The following is a 21,679-nucleotide window of genomic DNA, read 5'->3' as shown; positions in this document are numbered from 1 at the left end:
TATGGTATCTAGACAAAATGGTGGATACAACTGGAATCTACAGGTTGAGGAAGTATTCGAACAGGCAAATTTGGTGAACATCGAAACTGAAGGAAACGAGAGAAAGACGGGAGAAAATCAAGCTTATATGGCAGAAGTGAACGATCAGCTCTCTGAGGTAAGTTCTGAACTTCATTGTATGCAATGTGAAAATCTATCTGAACAATTGAAAACTGTAACTGATCAGTTTGTTAGTTTGGATGCTCAATTTAAAACGTTAAAAGAAGATCATCACTACACTAAAACTAGAGAAAACAGTTACTCAGTAAAAATAAAAGCTAGTGAAAAAGATATCAGAAGTCTTAAAGCCAGTCTAGCTGATAAAATACAAGTAATTGATCTTAGTTATGAAGTGTTAGAGGAAAAAACCAAACTAATTGCTGAAAGGGATAAACAGATAGCTGATTACCAGGTAAAAGTTGTGGAATTAAACAGAAAAATTGAACAATTTAGAAATTCCTCAGCAATGCTTGATCACATCGTAAGTGTTCAACGTTCCCCAGTTAACAAAGGGGGAATTGGATTTTCTGAAGTTCCACCACCGTATAACCATAACTATACGTATGATCCTAGTAATCAGAAATCTGTTGATGTTGAGATTAGTCAGACAGTTCCTGTCAAAGTTTCGATTAAAGAACCTGAAGTTGATGTTGAGTAAGCCTGTTTCGAATGTTAAGATTTCTGTTCCTAGCTCTGTCTCATCAAATTCGGACAAGACATCCGAATCTAGTGAGATAAAAGAAGAGGTAGTGTTACTAAAACGTGGGGAGGAATATAAGCCAACTGAAAAGAACTCTCCCCTAAACCCGTTTGTCCCACCATATGTTAGACAAACGAATAGTAATGCAACCTCAACATCTGAAACAACTGTTGAGACGAAAGTTGAACACGGGAGTTGTTTCAGATGCAATCAAATAGGACACCTGATTGCTGATTGTCCTCTAAATCAGAGATTCAGAAGTATGAGGCCTCAGAAAACTGAGAATAAAACGAATAGAAATTACTATAATGGTAAGAATGCTAACTTACCAAAGTTCAGACATTTGACTAAACCAAGATTTCAAAGATATCAGTTTCAGTTTTTCCCAGTTAACAACCAAATCTACCATCATAATTCGGTTAATTCACTAAGGTTTGGAAGGCCTCATAGTCAATCCTCAAGAAGGTTTCCTTTTAGGACTTACAGAAATCATTCTCAAACTGACTTTGGACAACCAAAGTATGGGATGTCGTTTAACAGATTTAATCGACCCAAGACCAATAGGTCTTGGGTCCCCAGATTTTAGTCTTTTCTTTAACTGTGCAGGAACAGTTGAACAGGATTGTAAACAATCTATGGGTTGTGCATAGTGGCTGTTCCCGGCACATGACTGGTAACAAGAATTTGTTACACGAATGGAAACCTGTTCAAGGAGGTAGGGTAAGTTTTGCTGGAGAGAGTGGTGGTAGAATTACTGGTATTGGAACTGTGATAAATGGTAAAATGAAGTTAGAGAAGGTGAATTTTGTTGAGGAGTTGAAGCATAATTTGTTGAGCGTGTCTCAGATTTGTGACAAAGAGTACACAGTGCACTTTACTAAAAATGAAGCAATTGTTCTGTATCCTGGTTTCAAGATACCAGAGGCATGGGTAGTGATGAAAGCTCCAAGAGAAAAGAACACATATGTAATGGATATGAGGTCAACCGAGATGGCAACAGAAGAGTCATGTCTTCTGTCAAAGGCAACTGAATCTGAGTCCGAGTTATGGCATCGAAGAATGGGACATATACATCTTCGAAAAATGAACTACATTGTCAAGAATGGGCTGGTGCTTGGTGTTCCCTTGAAAAATTTTAACTTTGAAGACCAATGCTTATCGTGCAAGAAGGGAAAGCAACACAAGAAACCTCATCTCTCCAAGAAGGCTAATTCAATAGTCAGTACCCTAGACCTACTTCACATGGATCTCTTCGGTCCCGTGAATGTAAAAAGTCTAGGTGGAACATCATATTGCTTGGTAATAACTGATGATTACTCTCGATACTCTTGGGTATACTTTCTGAAGGCAAAAGATGAGACGGTTCAGCTAGTAATTAACCTGATTACCAAGGTTGAAAATATTGTGGGGAGAAAGGTTAAGTACATCAGGAGTGATAATGGGACAGAGTTCAAGAACTACCAGATGGAGATGTTCTGCTTACAGAAAGGGATAGACCACCAGTACAGCGCCCCGTACACTCCGCAACAAAATGGAGTGGCTGAGAGGAAGAACAAGACGCTAATTGAAGGAGCCAGAACCATGTTGGCTGATGCTAAACTTCCCGTGGTGTTCTGGGCTGAAGCTGTTGCCACAGCCTGTTATATCCTTAATCGTGTTTTAACTGTTAAAAGATTGAATAAAACTTGTTATGAACTTATGCATGGTAGAAAGCCTAACTTAAATGGTCTCGAACCATTCAGGTCCCCATGTACGATATTAAAGACGAACTCAAAATTTGGTGAGAAAGCCGACGAAGGTATTTTAGTCGGATATGTTGTTGGGACACCCAACAGAAGAGTCTTTAATCTATCGAACAGCAAGGTTGAGGTGGTATGTAACACTGACATTACAAGTTACAAACCACCAAAGCCTAGCACGGGACCCGATGAGGCTTTCAACTATGATAAACTGTTCAAATCTTTCAATATGTCTTATTTGGATTTAGCAGAAGTTGATGAGAAAATTGCTACACAGATTCTGTATGATGAGGAAGAAAATACTGTGCAACATCCGAGATACGATGAATGTCAACCTTCCTCGTCAAGTGCTTTTGATACTCCTGCTGCCACTACCGAGGAAGAATTTTACAACCCATTTCATTCTCAACAACAATCACCCATTGATGAACTCTCTTCGAACTTGGAAAACAATCTGGAAGTCAGTACGGTTCCGACTACTGGAGTTCACAAAAATCATCCTTTAGAGAATGTGATAGGTGATCTGTCTAACGGTGTACAAACTAGACGAAGCTTGAATGAGCACACTTGTGTTTACGCAAGCATTAAAGAAACGGGTATCATTAATGAATGCTTATACACCTGCTTCATCAGCCAGATTGAACCAAAGAACTATCAAATGGCTCTAAAGGACAGCTCGTGGGTCGAAGCCATGCAAGAAGAGTTAGCCCAGTTCGAGAAAATAGTTGCAAAACCGAAGAATATGCATGCTATTGGCACCAAATGGGTTTTCAAATGTAAGAGAGATGAGAAAGGGATAATCATAAGGAACAAGGCGAGGCTGGTAGTGAAAGGGTTCAATCAGCAAGAAGGAATCGACTACAATGAAGTGTTTGCTCCTGTGGCAAGATTGGAAGCGATTCGACTATTTTTGGCATTTGCTGCACACAATGAAATGAAGGTGTTCCAATTAGACGTGAAAAGTGCTTTTCTTAATGGTAAAGTCGATGAGGTAGTATACGTTGAGCAGCCCCCGGGTTTTCCTGACCCTGACTTTCCTGATCATGTGTACAAGCTGAGTAAGGCGCTATATGGACTACATCAGGCCCCTCGTGCCTGGTACGAAACCTTATCAGATTACTTACTTGAGAATGGGTTCGAAAGAGGAAAGATCGACAGCACGCTGTTTGTCAAGAGAAAAGGGCGAGATTTTCTACTAGTTCAAGTCTACGTGGACGACATCATATTTGCTGCATCAAAAGTCGTCATGTGTCAGGAGTTTGAGGAAGTCATGAAAAAGAAGTTTGAAATGAGTGCAATGGGTGAATTAACTTTCTTTTTAGGATTGCAGGTTGATCAGAAGAAAGATGGGATGTTCATCCATCAAACTAAATATGTCCAAGACGTTCTCAAACGCTTCAAGATGGAGGACAACACTCCATTTGATACTTCGGTTTGCGTCAACCACAAACTGGGTGCTGATTCAGACAGTGATGAAGACGTGGACCCCACCCAATATCGAGCAATCATAGGTTCTTTAATGTACTTAACTGCATCTAGACCTGATATTATGTTTGCAGTTTGTCTCTGTGCTCGATTTCAGGCAAGCCCAAAGGAATCTCACATGAAGGGAGTCAAGAGGATCTTGCGTTATCTCAAACGCAAGCCTAAGTTGGGATTGTGGTACTCAAAAGGGGGAGAATTGGATTTGCTCGCTTACATAGATTCTGACTACGGAGGTTGCAATCAGAACAGGAAGTCGACAACCGATGGATGTCAGTTTCTGGGAGGAAGATTGGTGTCATGGCAGTGCAAGAAGCAGACCTCAGTAGCCATTTCCACCTGTGAAGCAGAGTACATGGCAGCATCAAACTGCTGCTCCCAGGTTCTTTGGATACAACAGCAATTGCGCGATTACGGTCTGAATTTTACTCAAACTCCTATTTGCATTGATAACACTGCTGCAATCTCAGTAACTAACAATCCCGTAAAACACAGCAAAACTAAACACATTGACATTCGTCATCATTTTATACGGGATTGTGCTGAGAAGAAATTAATAGTGCTCGAAAAGGTTGATTCGTTAAATAATTTCGCTGATCTTTTTACTAAAGCGTTTGACCGAACTCGTTTTCAAAATCTTGTTGAGTTTAACGGGATGATCAATCCCGAGTAACCGTGTTTCTCGTTTCTATTAAAAAAAAAACCATCACTGTCGCTTAGAATTATGTCGGTTGCTTCAGTCTGAAGGACACATCTTCGGATATGTTTGGTCCTTACTTCTACTAGTAGATTATGAGGATAGCCATTGACCAGATGACTAAAAGTGACCGGGGCGGTTTATGATGGGTTTTGTTCTTTTGCTGAAAAATAGTCGTTCATACTTAGTTAGAAGGACACATACTTGTATGTGGTCGGTCCAGCTGATCCATTGGATCTTCAGGATAGCCGTTTACCTGAAGACTTTGACTTGATCGGGGCGATAGAATCTAAAAGTTTTTGTTGGGAGATGATATAATTTTTAAAGTCTATAACTTCGTTAGAAGTTTCAATACAATGTTTAAAAGAAAATTGATCCAACCGTGGAAAGTGATACAAAACTATTTCTGTGTGCTTAACTAGTGAAGTTATTAGGCCTAAAAGACTCTAGAACAGTCATTGTATGTTATGGTAGCTTTTTATGGTGCGTAAAAGTTAAAGTGATACTAACTAAATCTTCTCGATTTAAAGGGAAGACTCATTAAGAGTTGTGTATGTCTCCATATACATCTTTCCGAATGACAGGCAGAAAAGCGATTAACCAGTCATACGAGCCCGTGAGTGTTCTGATTTCCGAGAAGATAGTGTGTCAAGTACCTGCAGTGATCCAGATTCGGGACTTGCAGTAGTCTACTGGTTGAAGCTATGTAAATCTTTATTATTAAAAAAAAAAATTTTAAAAAAATTAATGTTAAGCCTTTTGAAGCCTATTTTGTTATAATTGTCAAACAAGAGGCAAGAAAGAGAACGGGAAGAAGACTCTAAAGTTCAAGATGTTCTTACTGTTTAATCAGACACTACGGGTCGAGGTCAACTCGGGGTGACTTGGGGAAAGCCAAATAAGCTATGAGAATAGATAGGAGGCATCACAATCTCTGATGTGTTGTCCGTTTAAATTTTGAGCCTAATCGAACCTAATCCGTATTACAGAAGCAATGAAAACCATACTAAGTTGTTTACCTGCTTACAACCTGTTTCTTTATGTCATAATACCGCTGAACATGGATCCATGTGACAGTCACTAAATTAGTATGATTCTCGTTCGGATCTTTTCTAAAACATGCTAGTCCCTGTCAAGACTGAAATTTGATCCCGTTTACTTAATTACTAAAATTTTTAATTGCATATTTTGTCTTATGGTTGAAAACTTGGTTACATGGTTCTTTGATCGTAACGTTTAAATCTTAAACGGAAGTTTTAAAACCCAGTTGCATTTTGTTCAAATATATAAGGACCTGTTTTGTAAATTTGAAACTAAGCGAAGTTATGCTGGGGTAGGCGATGTTGTTACAAGGCGAAGTTATGGATAAGCGAAGTTAACCATAACTTCGCCTGAGCTTTTTCAAGCCTATATAAAGGTCAACACAGTCAAACATTTCATATTCTCAAATTCCAAGCGAACTTATCAGTAAATATAATCCTCGGCGAAGTTACCTCTCAAATCAATCCTTGTTGTCAATCTTAGTTTCAATCCGTGTTAAAGGTGTGTAGGGTCGAGACGACTTATAATTCGTGTCAATGGTGTTAATCGGATGCCGTTTTGGTCCGATGTGAGACCTCGTTCATGCAAACCTTTAACTACCACTTGTTAAACTCTTTTTGACGTGGTCGTAACCAATTTGATCGTCTAGATTTCTTTAGTAACATGTTTTTATTGTCCACAATCACCAATTTCACCAAACAAACCTCGTCTGGCCATCTAAACATTCGCCGTTTCAGTTCAGGCGAAGTTATAGTTTAGGCGAAGTTGTTCTCAACTTCGCCTTAGGCTTAACTTCGCCTGCTGCTTTTATCTTTAACTAATCAGGAACGAAGTTGTTCAAGGGGCGAAGTTAAGGTGAGGCGAAGTTATCCTTAACTTCGCCTTATACCTAACTTCGCCTGGTTCCTTATATTGTTTAAAAGCTTATCTGTTATCAGGCGAAGTTATAGTAAAAGCGAAGTTGTTCTCAACTTCGCCCTTTCCCTAACTTCGCCTGTACACCAGAAGATATCATAACTTCGCTCATGGTAATAGGCGAAGTTGTGATATGCTTTGACGATTTTCTAACTTAGAACGGTTGTTATGCAGATATGGCAGCTGTAGCAGGAGCCGGTGGTGCTGGTGGTGACGAAGGTGGTGATAACAACCGTCAATTCTTTCCGGGTCATAATATGTACATCACGCTGGACCCGGATGCTAGCGGTGTTGATGATTATCGCGAGATCATCTCTTTCCTTATCCGCTCACGTATCTTCCATGCTATTACTACAACTCTGCCCATTTCTCTGCCGAACATTGAAGACTTCTGGCAAACGGTAGATTATGATTGTAGAGTCGAGCCTCCAGTCATGCGCGCCACAGTTAACAATCAGGAGGTGCAGTTCTCATTTGAACAGATAAGGGTTGCCTTGCAATTTGGGAATGAAACTAGAGATGATCCTACAGACTTTACCGCTCCATTCAGAGATGGTGCATTTTTACGAATGGGCTATTCCGGTCCATTGGGTGACACTCAGAGGCGTAAGGGATTTTTGTTGGATCAATGGCGTTTTCTCATGCATGTGATGATCGTGTGCATGTCGGGTCGTAAGGCTGGTACGGACGGGATGGGTGCGACGATGCAATCGGCAATGACAGCACTGACTTACAACAAGCATTACATCTTCAGTCAGATGGTGTTTTATGAAATAGACCGTCAGAGACTTGCGGTAGCTCGTGAAAGATTCTTGATGTATCCAAGATTCTTACAAATAATCTTGAATCATGTGGCTCTTACGCTACCTCAGCGCCGTCCCATTCGATATGTAGAGAGTGTCAGCAAGAGGATATTCGCACAATGCAGATCGTCGAGTGCTCGAAGTAAACCAGAGCTTCGTCCACGACATACTCCGTTATTTGGTTATCTGATAAACCCGGCGTATGTTGCTCCTCGTGGAGACGAGTTTCGGGATCCGGCACCACAACAGGATGAAGCTCCTCAACCACCACCTGTGGTACAGCAAGCTTTGCCAGCTGTCCCTGTTGTGGCACCGGAGGAACAAGTAGACCTTGAAGCTGCGTTTGGTAGACAAGGGTTCTTTGATATGGAACGAGTTGATCCTGAGGCAGAGATTCAGGTCTCAGTAGCAGAGGTTTCTTGTGTTGATGTGTCAATGGTAGCTACATCTGTGGCTGATTCTGAGAGAACAGACTCTGACTCCTCAGCTGATGATGTTGCTGAAGCAAGACAGATTCTGGTCGCCCAAGAAAGGATTCATGGAAAAAAAAAAGAAAGATACAGATGACAGTGACTCTGATTTTGAGGAGGAGTTAGATTGGTTGATTCGTCGATCTAAAAGGGTTAGAACTAGTGAAGGATTGGGAGCTGGTGAAAGCTCGAGGGTGGTTCGTTTCTCTCCACCCGCCTTATCGGGTATGACTATGGTCCCTGCATCGATGACTGTGACAGGATCGATCACCTCGGGTGTTCCTGTGATAACTACATCATCTTCCTTTGGCATTCCACCCACTACCTTTCAGCTTTCGGCTCCAGAAATTGTTTCCTTGCCATCTCCTACACTTACTCCATCGGAGGTTGTTGCATGATTCGTTGAGTCGACACTGGTTGCCACTGCAGGGTTATCTGTTACAATACCACCTGCGGTTACTTTTCAGCCTGTTTCTGATGTTCCGGCTACCTTGGGAATTCCTCCACCGTATGCTCAAGACACTTCTCATATGAGGTTTGATTTTGATGCAACTTTATCTGACTCAGACAGGATAGTAGCTCTTGAAAGGGTCGTGGCAGATGAGTCAAGAATCAACCTGATCCAGACTCACGCTATCCAGCGCCTTGTTGCAGAAAATCAGATTCAGTCGTCCCTCCTCGTTGAGCACGGTAAACTTTTTGATGCTTTAAAACAGTTCTTAGCATCTCAGGGGGAGACGAGTTGCAAGGGCAATGAGTTGAGGACGAAGAAGAGTAATGATAGAGACGATGATCCCAATGCATCGAAAGGTGCAGGTGGTGAGTTGCCAAGAACTGAACAAACTCTTGGGACTTCCACATCTCAGGGGGAGTCAACTAGTGCAATAGGTGGATCAGGGGGTGATGATGTGGTGGTAGTGGATGATGAGGAGATGTTAGATGATGATACTGTGGGTGACGACGATGTGTTACCAGATGAAGAGATTGAGAAAATAGGAGCTGAGATTGTGATTGACAGTGAGGTTGAAGAGGGAGAGATTGTGGAGGATAATGTTGAGCATGAAATTCCAGATATTGATAAGTCAAATATGGGTCAAGATATGGGAAGCGATGAGACTGAATGGGAAGAGCAGCCGAGATAAAGACAAAGAAGCCAGCAGTTCCAACTATGTTTAAAAAGAGTTATAATATCAAAGGGTATGCTGAATCGAAGAAGGGGATTATATGCTGGTTGTATGATGAGCAGTTGAGGCTATTTGTGATTAAACGTTACGATGGGATTCGGTACTTCAAGAGGTTGTTGAGATCGTTGAATACCTTGCCTGAGTGTGAGGTGAAGGATTTGGCCAAGTTAGGGTTGATAAACAGGAGTGATGATAATATGGCTAGGATTATTGGAAAGATCGTGTGGAAAGAAAGTATAAAAGAGAGAAAGTTCAAGTTGTTAAAGCCGCAGAAAGGAAAGGTTGTTGAAGATAAGGACAGAGAAATGAGAGCTGATGGCAAACCTTGGATGGTAATGAAGTATAAACCTATCCGGTGTTTAAAAGAAGTGCCGATGAAACAAATGCCCAAGGATGTCTTAAAGAATCTGAAATGGTGGTATGTCGATAGTCAAACAGCTGAAGCGGTTAGGGAGGATGAAGATGAACAAGAGGTGCTGAGAGTGTATGATCCTATGCACTTAGTGAATTTGTCTCAAGCTGACTTGCAGGTGCTGAACGAGAAAAAGATATTCTATATTCCTGCATGGAAAGATGAAGCCAAGAAATATCAGAGAGTAGTTTCCGTTTGTGTCAGAGAAGGCGTTCATGCTTGAAGACGAGTGACTCGAGATTTTTGGGATTACAAGACAAGTGATTGAAGATAGAGATATGAAGCTACTGCCAAGGGGGAGTATGTTGGTGCATTATGTCAATAGTTCAGTATCTAGTGTCTGTAATCGTGTTAGTTGGTTTTGTTTTGATTTGTATAGGTTGTCTCACAAGTTCGCCTAATATAAGCGAACTTGTGGACAAGCGAAGTTATTGACAACTTCGCCTAGTCTGTTAGGAGAAGTTGTCGAAGGCTTTATAAGCATTGGCTACGGCTTGTTTAGAAGAAAATTCTTGTACGTGTAATTGTGATTGAACATCACGTGTTGAAGGGTTGCAATACAATTTGTCTTTTGAGTATTGTAACGTGAGTTTGTGCTTGGTTTTAACGTATATCGCATCTAACGCTCGTATCGTCTTACGTAGGGATTCCGCACCTACGTAGTACGAGATACTTCCGTATAGATCCGGCTGGGAACCTACAAAAGCCAGACCTCATCATCCATTCATCCAACTCTATCACCCATCACCATCAGAAAAAAATAACCAGCACCACCATAGCTGCCTCATTGTAACACCCTTGACAAACACAACATCGTCCCACTCTTATGCTATCCCACATCCGCCGTGAACAAGAGAGATCCTTGGTTCATAAGTAAATGTTCTGCCTCTTCAATCACCAACGCGTTTTGGGCAACCAAAAACAAATTCGTGAGCTCTTCGTGGGCAGAGCGGACAATATTGGTGGTGCGAGGGGCCGGATGTTACACTCACAACCACCATCTCTGATCAAGATAAAATCGAATCATAATATCATTCCCCCCAAAACCTGGGCACCAAGAAAAAACTTTGCATCACTCCGATTAGGGCTTCAATCAAAAGTTGGGCTTCAATCAACGACCATAAACATAAAAGTTGATTTGCTTGCAGGTGGTCGTAGATCTCGTTTTTTTTCGAAAATAGAGAAGTTGACTTCATTCATTGTATCTCTCTCGATCTACTCTTTCATTTGGTTACAGGTAGTCGTATGATGTATATCTCGTCTTTCCGGTGTTGAAAACGTAGATCTTGTGAGAAACTTGTTGTAGAAAACGCTAGAAAAAGGATATGCGTTGAGGTGGGGTTGTTGGAGGTGATGTCGAGGTTCAGATTAGGGTTCATAGTGATCGTCGGAACTACATATTGGTGGAGTGGAGGCGGCGATTCAATGGTGGTGGTGGTTGACCTAACATGCTGGAAGCCTGGAAGAGAGGTAAAAGCTTGAGACTGGAACTTCATGGAGGGAGGGTGAGTAGTGGTGGTGGTGGTGGTGGAGTTGGGTGGTGGTGGTGGTCGGGGATTGGTGGATTTAAATTGGGGGAGAGTTAGAGAGATTATATTTTGTTTTTATTTTAGATTTTTTTATTTTTAATAATGAAGTGGTGGTGTGGGACCAAGTTTTTAATATAAAAATGTCAATAATGCATGCCACATCATAAAAAAATGTCACATCAGCAAAAAAACTAACGGAGTTAAGGTTCGTTAAGTTCGGGAGTGGTGGAAGAAAATAAGTTGAAACTTGGGAGCGGCGGGTAGCAAATCAAAAGTTGGGAGTGATATCATCCAACAGGTGAAAGTTGAGAGTATTAAAAACCAATATCCTTTTTAAGATTAAGATTCTTAGTTCTATAGTGTTTTATCCTTTTCTTTTTTTTTTTGCGCGCAACATGTATTGTAGTTTATTTGCATCATCATATGTTGTTTTACATTATTCGTTTATAATATTTATATATATATTTTTAATTTTAATTTTATTTATTGTAAAAAAGTTAATAATATACTTAGGAGTTGATGATAAAAGGGTTTCACAAATAAATGAGATGTTATACCCGGTTTAAAAGTTATATAGGTTTAGTGAAACCCATGACCCACTTATTTTTTTTTACTATAAAATTGGTTTGTTAATTATAAATAATATTTTTTAAATGGATACTAATTTTTAGTATATCCTCTATTTTATAGGATTTTTCATATCAAATATTTGATAAGATTAATTTTTAATATAATGAGATGTTATAACCTGTTTAAGGGCTATCTGGGTTTGGTGAGACCCATACCCATGAATTCGGGTCCAATACATGAGAAGCCTTTATTTAAGAATAAAGCAATCTGGTAGCTTTCATAGAAAAGGGAGGACCACATCACGACACGTAGGATTTTTAGACTTTTGTTTATATATATTATAGATAGATAATAGTATCACCTTCTTCAAGCTTAACCCAAAACCATAGTTTACTTTTATGTTTTGGAAAATATTTTCAAACAAGCAAATGACATTTTTTACACCTAAAAAGCACACAATAAAGTTCAGTTTTGCTTATTCTTTATACTCCCTTAACATTATAACTAATATTATTTTCACTTTATTATTTCAATTCCTTCATTAAAGTAAAAAAATAATCAATCTATCTACCGGTCACAAAATACATAAATAAAATATATAATCATCCTTTCTTTTGAAATTATTATTATTATATATTATCTAATTAGTATAATTGAGAACTTTGATGTTATAAAATGTGTTAAGTCTGTTTTTTTTTATATTTGTATTAATGGATTTGATACTAAGATTGGTATTGGCTGGATGGTTTGATTGGCAAGGGTTAATATTTGTATCGGTTTGTAACCTGGGTTTGATTCTCTGATGCCCTAAATGTTTGTTTAATTTTTTTAAGTGTGTTATTTATGTTTTTGTATATGTTAGAATGGTTTGTCTTTCAACATTAACTTTGATGTGAGACGGATAGTTGTGTTGTTAAGTGAAACCGACCGAAATTACGTACAATCACCGCATTTTGTTTTAGTATTGGTACCGTAACGAAAACTGACCAAGTAACAATTTTGTTTTTATTTTTGCTTATGTCTTTGTAGTACCGGTACTTCAAACGAGCGGTACCGTAACAAACGTAACGGAGGCCGACCAATATTTTGTAGACTCACTGCCTCAACGCCCGGAATCCTCAATGCTCGTGCTTTACCAATGCCCAACTTATTGACTAACGCCACCTCAATGGTACACCTCAGTTTTTATATTGTTTTTGTTTTAGTTCCGACACCATAACACGCACAACCAAAACTGACTGAATTCGTGTCGACTAACCGCCTCAAAACCAGTACCTATAATGTTTGGGTTTTATCAACATCCGAGTTTTACTTATTTGCTCGGCGCAATGCTTCGGGTAAAACATTATTTAGTTATAAAAAAACTTTTTGGTAACTTCGTTCTTGGATCAGGCTTTTTTATTTGTTTCTTTATTTTTACTGCTAAATTACTGTACATTATGGATATTGAACCAATGACGACCTTTTTCCTTTTCACATCCATATCACCTCATTAGATCAAAATTGTCGGATAAATAATAATATATAATATTGACATTTAGACACTTGATGCTACAGTGGTCAATATTGTCATCATATTAGTTACCAGTTTCTCAAACTTGTATTCACTTTGACGACACCACACACATTATTTCTGTACGTATGTGATGACGATGGCTCAGCCTGAGGATGAACCTGCGGTATCTCCAGTTTGCGTGATCGGACGTCAATTTGTAATCTCGAATCCACTTGAAGTTATAGTCGAAACAAATTCAAAAGGCAGCCTTCTGGTCACGGATACGAACCATAAAGTTATGCTCAAAGCAAAAGAGTGCAACACAATCTTCCATCATCAGTTCTTGCTTCTACATGCCGATGACAGACCTATCGCGATGGCCCGAGACAAGGTCATCCCTAATCTTTTATTATAATTTGAAATTTTGATTCCAAAACTAACCTTGTGGCGGAACTATAGGAGGATCAAGAGAGTCCATTGGCCCTCTGGTCACTAGAATTTATCAATCTTTAGCTATGTCTAAAATAATATATATAAACGAAAACCAAAAAAACCTAGATGTGGTCGTTTCCCACCCCTATAGAGTCATCGGATTGCTTGATTTTAAAATGGTGCATTTAACCCGGTTTGACCCAAATAGCTCTCATGGGTCATAACACCTCAAAAGTCTAATTCCTAAATATCTCTCACAATCAGACGTGTTTTCTTCATCTCTTTCTCTCCCTCAATCTGAAAAACCCTAATTTCGTCCTGATATCGAATTTAGGTCTCGCTAATAGATTTGGGTGATCTTCTATTAGCGTCAATTGCCGGGTAAGCATTCTAATATGTTAATTTTGTTGCTTCCAAAGCGAATTAATTAGATTTTCATATACTTCAAGAGTACTGAAATTGGTAGTGACTTTGTTGATTTCGCTAACTTTGGGTGTAGACTTCGATGGGCAACTCTGTTAGGGTTTCATATCTTATATGTGAAATAAAACAAGATTCTTTCGAATTAAACAAGATTCTTACGAATTAACAAGTTTTAGGGCTTTTTAAGAATTTGGGTTTTTATTCTGGTACAATTTAACTACATATTTGAAAGATATGATAATGATTTTCTGGATCGTAAGTTTGGTTATGAAATCAGTTAATAGTAGTAGTAATAATAATAATAATAATAATAATAATAATAGTAGTAGTAGTAGTAGCAAAATCTTTGTTTTTTCACTATACACAAGCATGTATATGATTGCATAATAATACTTATGGTAGTTTCACATCTTCAAAATGGTGGGTATTCTGATGTCAACACTCTTGAGGGTATAGCTGGTAATAACTTTTGATTAGTTATAGAAAACAAAATTAGATTCACAATCATATTTGGCTAATGCACCGAATCTGACTGTTCTTCATTATTCATATGATTAGTTTAGCGACAAAAGGGTAAAGAAATAAATAAGGTCAATTTGATGTGCAGTTTTCTGATTACGTAATGTCTGGGTGGTATATAATAATGAAAGATGTGGATTAGCTTAGTTGAAATTGGATCAAGTACCTTACGTGCAGGTATGTGTTAACCCTTTAAAACATACCTGCATAAGCATTTAGAAGATTATGTTAGACACAATTCAAAAAATAGGTGTGTTATACGGGCTGGTTAGGGTTGGGTGACTGGGTCGTCTACATACATTTCTTTCTTCTATATTATGAGTATTATAAATGAACGCATTTGGCCCTTGGAAATAGAAGCCTGTAACGAAAAAAAGCAACAATTGATTTCAATTACTAACACTCGAGCAAATAGTCACAAACATAGAGTTTTTTTTAGCTTATAATGTACTCTTTCCCTATAACTACTATTTATATTAATAATACTCTATTTACTAAGGTTTACTAAGGTGTTGTGTGAAGTATTAATTTGCTCAATCAACTATTAGCACAAAGCTGTAGCAAAAAAAGAGTAAATTTAGAAGTTAAAATAGATTCAGGTCAAAATGGGTTATAAAAGAAACTAGGTTCGCCTCATAACTGTCTTAATAGGTTCGGATCACAACGGGTTCTTACTAAAATAGGTTTGTGTGAGGTCGGGCAAATTGGGTGGGTTTGGGTTTGTGTCACGGATCAAAACGGGTTCGGGTCAGAGCGAGATGTTTAAAACATGGTCATTTTGGTTTGGGTTAGGACGGGTCTGATCAAAATGAGTGCAGGTCAAAGGTCTGATAGAAAACATGGTCATATACGACTGGATGCAAAGAAGAAAGAAGAAAACAATTTATAGCAACGGAAAATCAAAGTTAAACCGATAATTTTTAACAAGTTTGGCTCGCTAAAAAATGCAGTATAGCATTTAGTCCTTTTGTATCTCACAGAAGGCAACTAATGGAATTGAAGGTAGAATTGTAAATCTGTCATCTAAAGCTCATCACTTCACCTATTTATGTACAAGAGATCTAAGTTAATCAAATCATTGATAAAGATAGGTAAATCTATCGATATTTTATCTGGTAATGTCGTTCTATTGCAGGTTTACTCACTACTGACCTATGCTGAATATTGTCGCGATATGGCCGCTCCCTCTTTTTTGGAGTCACCGGATTTGCTTCATTTTTAAATGAAGGTTTCTCATGCATTTGATCCGAATTCACGGTATGGGTCTTATCAAACCCAGATATTTCTTGAACGGTTATAACATCTCATTAAATTAAAAACTAATCTCACCAAATATTTGATAAAAAAATCCTATAAAGTAGGAATATACTAAAAACTAATATCTGATTTTTTTAAAAAAAGATATATGTTATTTAAAATTAAAAAACCAATTTTATAGTAAAAAAAATAAATGGGTCCTGGTTCCCATCAAACTCATATATCTTTTTAATCGGGTTATAACATCTCGTTTATTTGTGAAATAATTTAATATCAAACCATAAGTATATTATTAATTTTCATACCAAAAAAATATATAAATTCAAGAAATAGATAAATATTAAAAACAAATAATATAAAACGACCCCGTAAATAAATTTTATAACTAACTTATTTTTTAATTAACATTTACATACTAAAACAAGAACATTCAAACAAGAGTAAGTATAGGAAATTAAGAGAATAGCGAGATTGGTAAGAAAATTATTTACGGTTAAAGCAAGGGAAAGTTAGCAAGATCGGAAGCTAAGAGGAAATATTTTTCTTTACATGTATACAAATATTCGATAATGTCCCATCTATTTAATTTTTTAGGTTAATAAAAAGGTAACAAGATCGGTAATCATTAAAGAATTCCACACATAAATCAACAGTCTTAAGCATTAGAAGTATACAATATGTAATTTTAGTCATAAAAATAATATAAATATTTGGGTTTATTTATTTATTTATTTATTTATAAGTCTGTGAATTATTAATGTAAATAAATTTATTTATAAGTGTGTGAATTATGTCAACATCTTAAATAAATTTTATAGTTGAAACAAATTTTACTTAAAACAAAATGAAATTTTATGATACCAAAAGTTAATTGGATGAAATTGGGACTGTATACCATTAAGCGATGCTCATTATTCGACTAGGACTTACTCCAATTCAACTATAAGCCTACCCATCTCAATTGAAACAGCCCAAACGTTAAAAGATATAATAAACGTAACAAACTAATATATACGTATCAAATCAGAACTGCATTGAAAAATAAAACAAATAATTACAAAAACTAAAATAGCAAAACATTAAGAAAAAAAAACCAAAATAAACCTCGTAATATATATATATAGAACTCTAAAAAAGTTAAGAACTCTAAACAATTAAATATTTTTTTAATTTTCTTTATATACTAACATTATTTAAGAGTAGTTTTATCATTTTTATATAAAAAATTTTGATTACATATATTAATCACAAGGTTACATATGTGTAAAATTTATGTACTACCAAATTTACATAGGTGTAAAACATAACATAGATATGTATAAAAACTAATTTTTAAAATTATAATTGTAAATATAGATATACAAAATGATAAAACTACACTCAAATAACATTAACATACAAAATTTTTTATAAAAAACGTTAGGTTTCAATGGTTCCTTCAAGTTCTTAAATAATTTAACAGTTCTGTAATGATACTCATTATGAGACGGGCCCTTGGTTGGTTATAGTAGGAATGGAGAAAAACCATTTGATGACCCTCTAATTAAAAAGTTCTGATTCCACCACAACCGACATGAAATGATGTTTGATTTCATCTGTAGTTGATGACTGGACATAAGTGATGGAAAGTGTATTTGGGCGATAGTGTTGCAAAATCGGATATGATATTTTGCACACAAGCAGCACATGCCGTACGATCTAAAACTAACGTGCATGCGTTCTTGGCAAACAAGAAAAGAAAGAAGGATGCATGGGATTTCATGTTCAAAGGAAGTTGGTCCAAGAGAAACTGCACGATATATATGGGAGATTCATCTAATATAATAGCACAAGTAATGAATTTTTCTTTCACGTTTTATTATCTATTTTTATTTTTACCATTTTTGTGAGACTGTGCCCCATATCGATCAATTATTGGTCAAACTGTTCAAGTTTTCTTTGTTAGTTTTAATTTCAATCTCTAGGACAAAATTTATATTTTGTTGAATTTCCCTATTAATTAACTATTGTTGACGCGCACAATGAAAGTTTCGGAGAATGTTAGGTTTAGTAAGGACAGGTTCATGTTGGAAGTTTTTGCTAATGTGGATTATGCATTCATAGTGACACTTATTGCGATTGTGGATGCAACCAAAAGCTCCACAATTAGGGATAGAGTTATTGAAGTTGTTACTGATGGCGTCATTGAATCAGCTCTTGGATTGGGCCCCTAGTAGTTGTACTTGCATTATCCCTTTGTATTATATTCACGTTCTAATGAATTGTTTTTTTTTTTTGTACCCTGAATCATTGTGACATTAATTTATTTTTTGCTATTTCCATTTTTAGTATTAGTTTGAAATGGCTAGAAATATGATAATATTGTAGTTTTTAGTTGTGAAAGAACATAAAGATAAGATTTACGGATTTGGTATAGTAAATCATTCCTATATGAATGATGTGTTGTTCACTTTTTATCTGTATATAGTAAAGACATGGTTGGCGGCGCAAGCCTTCTATTGGCCAAGTGGCAGCCCATTATTGGGTCACACTAATTTGTTTTTTTTCCTTTAGTGATGGTATCGTAACCAATGTAATGGAGACCGACCGTACTTGCGTAGACTCACCACTTCGAGGTTTGAGACCAACAACGCTCAGGTTTTACCAAATTATGAGTTTCACCAACCGAGGCCACCCCATTGGACCACCACAGATTTTATATCTTTTCGTAATGAAAACCAACCGAAGTCACCAACCTCGATGCCCGGTGCCGAAAAAGCTTGGGTTTACCAACGTCTGAGTTTCACCAACTAAGACTACCTCATTGGTCCACCTCAATTTTTATATATTTTTTGTTTCAGTTCGTTACCGTAATGAATGTGACCAAAATCTACAGAATTCGCTTGGATTCACCATCTTAACGTTTGGGAATGACAACGTTTCTTAATCAAGAAGTGATTTTAATCAAAAAGATAACAAAAACTTTTCAAGTTGGAAAGCCAGGTTTATTAGAATCAATGAAAAAAGATTCAAAAATAAAACAAATCTCAGGTACTAATATAACTCAAGAGGTTATAAAAGAAGATGAAAAATATTTTCTTGAAATACAAAAATACCAAAAAATAGAAGAGCTACTTGAAAGAGTATGCTCAGAAAATCCTATTGATCTTGAAAAATCCAAGAAATAGATGAAAGCATCAATAGAAATTATTGATCATAAAACTGTAATCAGGGTAAAACCTATGAAGTACAGCCCATAGGACAGAGAAGAATTTAGCAGACAGATTAGGGAATTACTTGACTTAAAATTTATTACCCCAAGTAAATCACCTCACATGTCTTCAGCATTCTTAGTGGAAAATGAAGCCAAAAAAGAAGAGAAAAAAAGAGAATGGTAGTTAATTATAAAGCAATTAATGCAGCTACCAAAGGCGATAGTCATAATCTGCCTTGCATGCAGGAATTAATAACACTCTTAAGGGGGAAAACTTATTTTTCAACTTTCGATTGCAAAAGTGGTTTCTGGTAGGTACTGTTAGATGAAAAGACTCAGTTGCTGACGACATTTACATGTCTTGATGGTCATTACCAATGGAAGGTAGTTCCTTTTGGGTTAAAACAAGCACCAAGCATATTCCAAAGACATATGCAAAATCTTTTAAAAGGTTTAGAAAATTATTGTACCGTCTATGTTGATGATATCATAGTTTTCTCAAACCCCGAAGATAAGCACTATTTTCATGTTTTATCAGTCTTAAAGACAATAGAAAAATATGAAATTATCTTATCAAAAAAGAAAGCTAATCTTTTCAAAACAAAGATAAATTTTTTAGGTCTTAAAATAGACCAAGGGACTCATTGTCCACAAAAACATATCTTGAAAAATTTACATAAGTTTCCAGATGTTAGAAAACAAAAAACATCTTCAACAGTTTTTAGGTATTTTAACTTATGCAGAAAGTTATATTTCTAAACTTGTAGAGCATAGAAAACCACTCTAGGTAAAATTAAAAAAAGGATTATGTATGGGAATGGAAACAATCCGATACAGATTATATTAAAAAGATAAAGAAAAACTTAACCAGTTTTCCAAAACGTTATCTACCAAATGAAAATGATTTTTTAATCATTGAAACAGACATTTCTCAAGATTATTGGGGAGGGGTTTTGAAGGCTAAAAGAGCCGAAAAAGAAGAAATATGTAAATACACTTCGGGAAGCTTTAACCAAGTAGAACGGAATTACCATAATAATGAAAAAGAATTATTAGCGGTAAAATACACCATTTCAAAATTTTCTATCTACCTAACCCTGGTAAAGTTCCTGGTAACGACAGATAATAAAAACTTTACTTATTTCCTTAAAACAAAAATTTCTGGAGATAATAAGCAAGGCCATCTAATCTGATGGAAAATGTGGTTCTATAGATATTCTTTCGACATTTCGACATTGAGCATTTCGAGGGAACCAAGAACGTGCTGGCTGACTGCCTGACACGAGACTTTCAAAAACATGAAAAAACTATTCACACATTTTTGCACCTATTTAAGGAGCCAAAACCCCTCTCAAGGAGGTACAAACAATTATATTCCACATAAGGAAAAAACCCATGGAAGAATTAAAGTCATTGCGCCTCAAAGAAAAAAATTATTCTTATAGAATTAAAATCCATTCAGGAAAAAATAGCACTCTATGATGAACGTCTAGAAACAACTGTCAATTCAGAGCAGGAATCCAAAAAGAGACTATTCCCTTTCAAACGGCAAATGGTAAAGAAAAAACAAGTCCGTTTACTACAGTTGCTTTGGAAAAAAAGCAAAAGAAAAGTAAATGAAGAACTAAAATCTTTATCTAGTCCAGAAGCAAACGACTCTGGTAAAGACAAATCAAATCCGTTGATGGCTGACAGTTTGCCAAAAACTGAAGAGGTCTCACTAAGACCAAGCTATTCTCAAATTACCCAGAGACCAGAAAATCCCAAAACAAGGTTCTATGTTATCTTTGACGGGGAGCATAGGGGGATATACGAAGACCGGTCAATAGTCAAAAGCTACGTGGATTGAAGTAACTATCCATTCAAAAAGTTTGGGACGTTAGCACAAGCCCAACAAGAAGCCACACGCTATTCAGTAAATCTTGGAAAAAGAGAAATACCTTTGAATGTAACAATCTTTCCTGATCCCTTAAAACCATGAAAACAAGAAAGAACCGTTGAGTTCAGAAAAGTTTCCCCATTTCTCTCAAAATAAAAAATTTCTAAAGAGAAAGAAGAAGAAGAAGAAACCCAAGATATTGTATCTCTTGATGAATTTAGATCATTATGGTCTAAAGAGCGGTCTTTAAGTCAAAATGACTTCGAATCCGAGCACATTTACACAGAAGATAAGGCTACTAAAAGTTTAATTGTCTTTTGTCCAGGCGTAAGCCCATAACTTATCTTCTTAGCATTCTCTGCTGGGTTAGTTAATTATTTTTACCTTGCCTCTAATTTACAAGAAATTAGTTTAATGGCCGAAGGAATGAAGAAAGCTATCAAAAACTTTCGCAAAAAGATTGCAGCAACAAAAGACGCTAATATCTTCATCAAGTGTACTTCTACACTCCCAGATTGGTAACAAGGAAAAACCTTCCAAAGCTACCATCATCTAGAAATCGGTCTTGTTAAAACAAGAACTATAAATCCATCCAAAGTCATGGAAGAAAAATATGAAGACCCGAGTAACTGGGTTGAAATAAAAGTCAAGAGTCTTCTAAAAATTCTCGAAAATTTGCAGAAGATAAAAGTCGCAAGCTTTAATAAAGTGAACTATTACTGTCACCACTGCATAATCACCGGCTTCAGTAGTATTCCACTATCAAAGCACGGGAAAGAAGCTTTACAAAAGATGGAGCAAAGAATCATTTTTAATAAAGTAGAAGCAGGACCAATCACTAAAGAAAGGCTATGTCAGAAGATTCAGCGTATTTATGAAAATCATAATTGCCAATATTGT

The 21,679-nt window shown here is 36.7% G+C and overlaps 1 pseudogene; it reads left to right on the top strand.

The window, feature by feature from the left end:
• The first annotated feature begins 13,227 nt into the window (after positions 1-13,227).
• On the top strand, positions 13,228-17,934 carry LOC143532005 (protein LURP-one-related 10-like; annotated as a pseudogene).
• Positions 17,935-21,679: the final 3,745 nt, after the last annotated feature.

This window comes from Bidens hawaiensis, unplaced genomic scaffold, assembly GCF_021521415.1.
Source record: "Bidens hawaiensis isolate Kalapana, Puna unplaced genomic scaffold, B.hawaiensis_p1.1 tig00009327_1, whole genome shotgun sequence".
NCBI lineage: Eukaryota > Viridiplantae > Streptophyta > Magnoliopsida > Asterales > Asteraceae > Bidens > Bidens hawaiensis.
The sequence above is the reverse complement of the archived record's forward strand: the minus strand, read 5'-3'. Positions and strand labels throughout refer to the sequence as shown.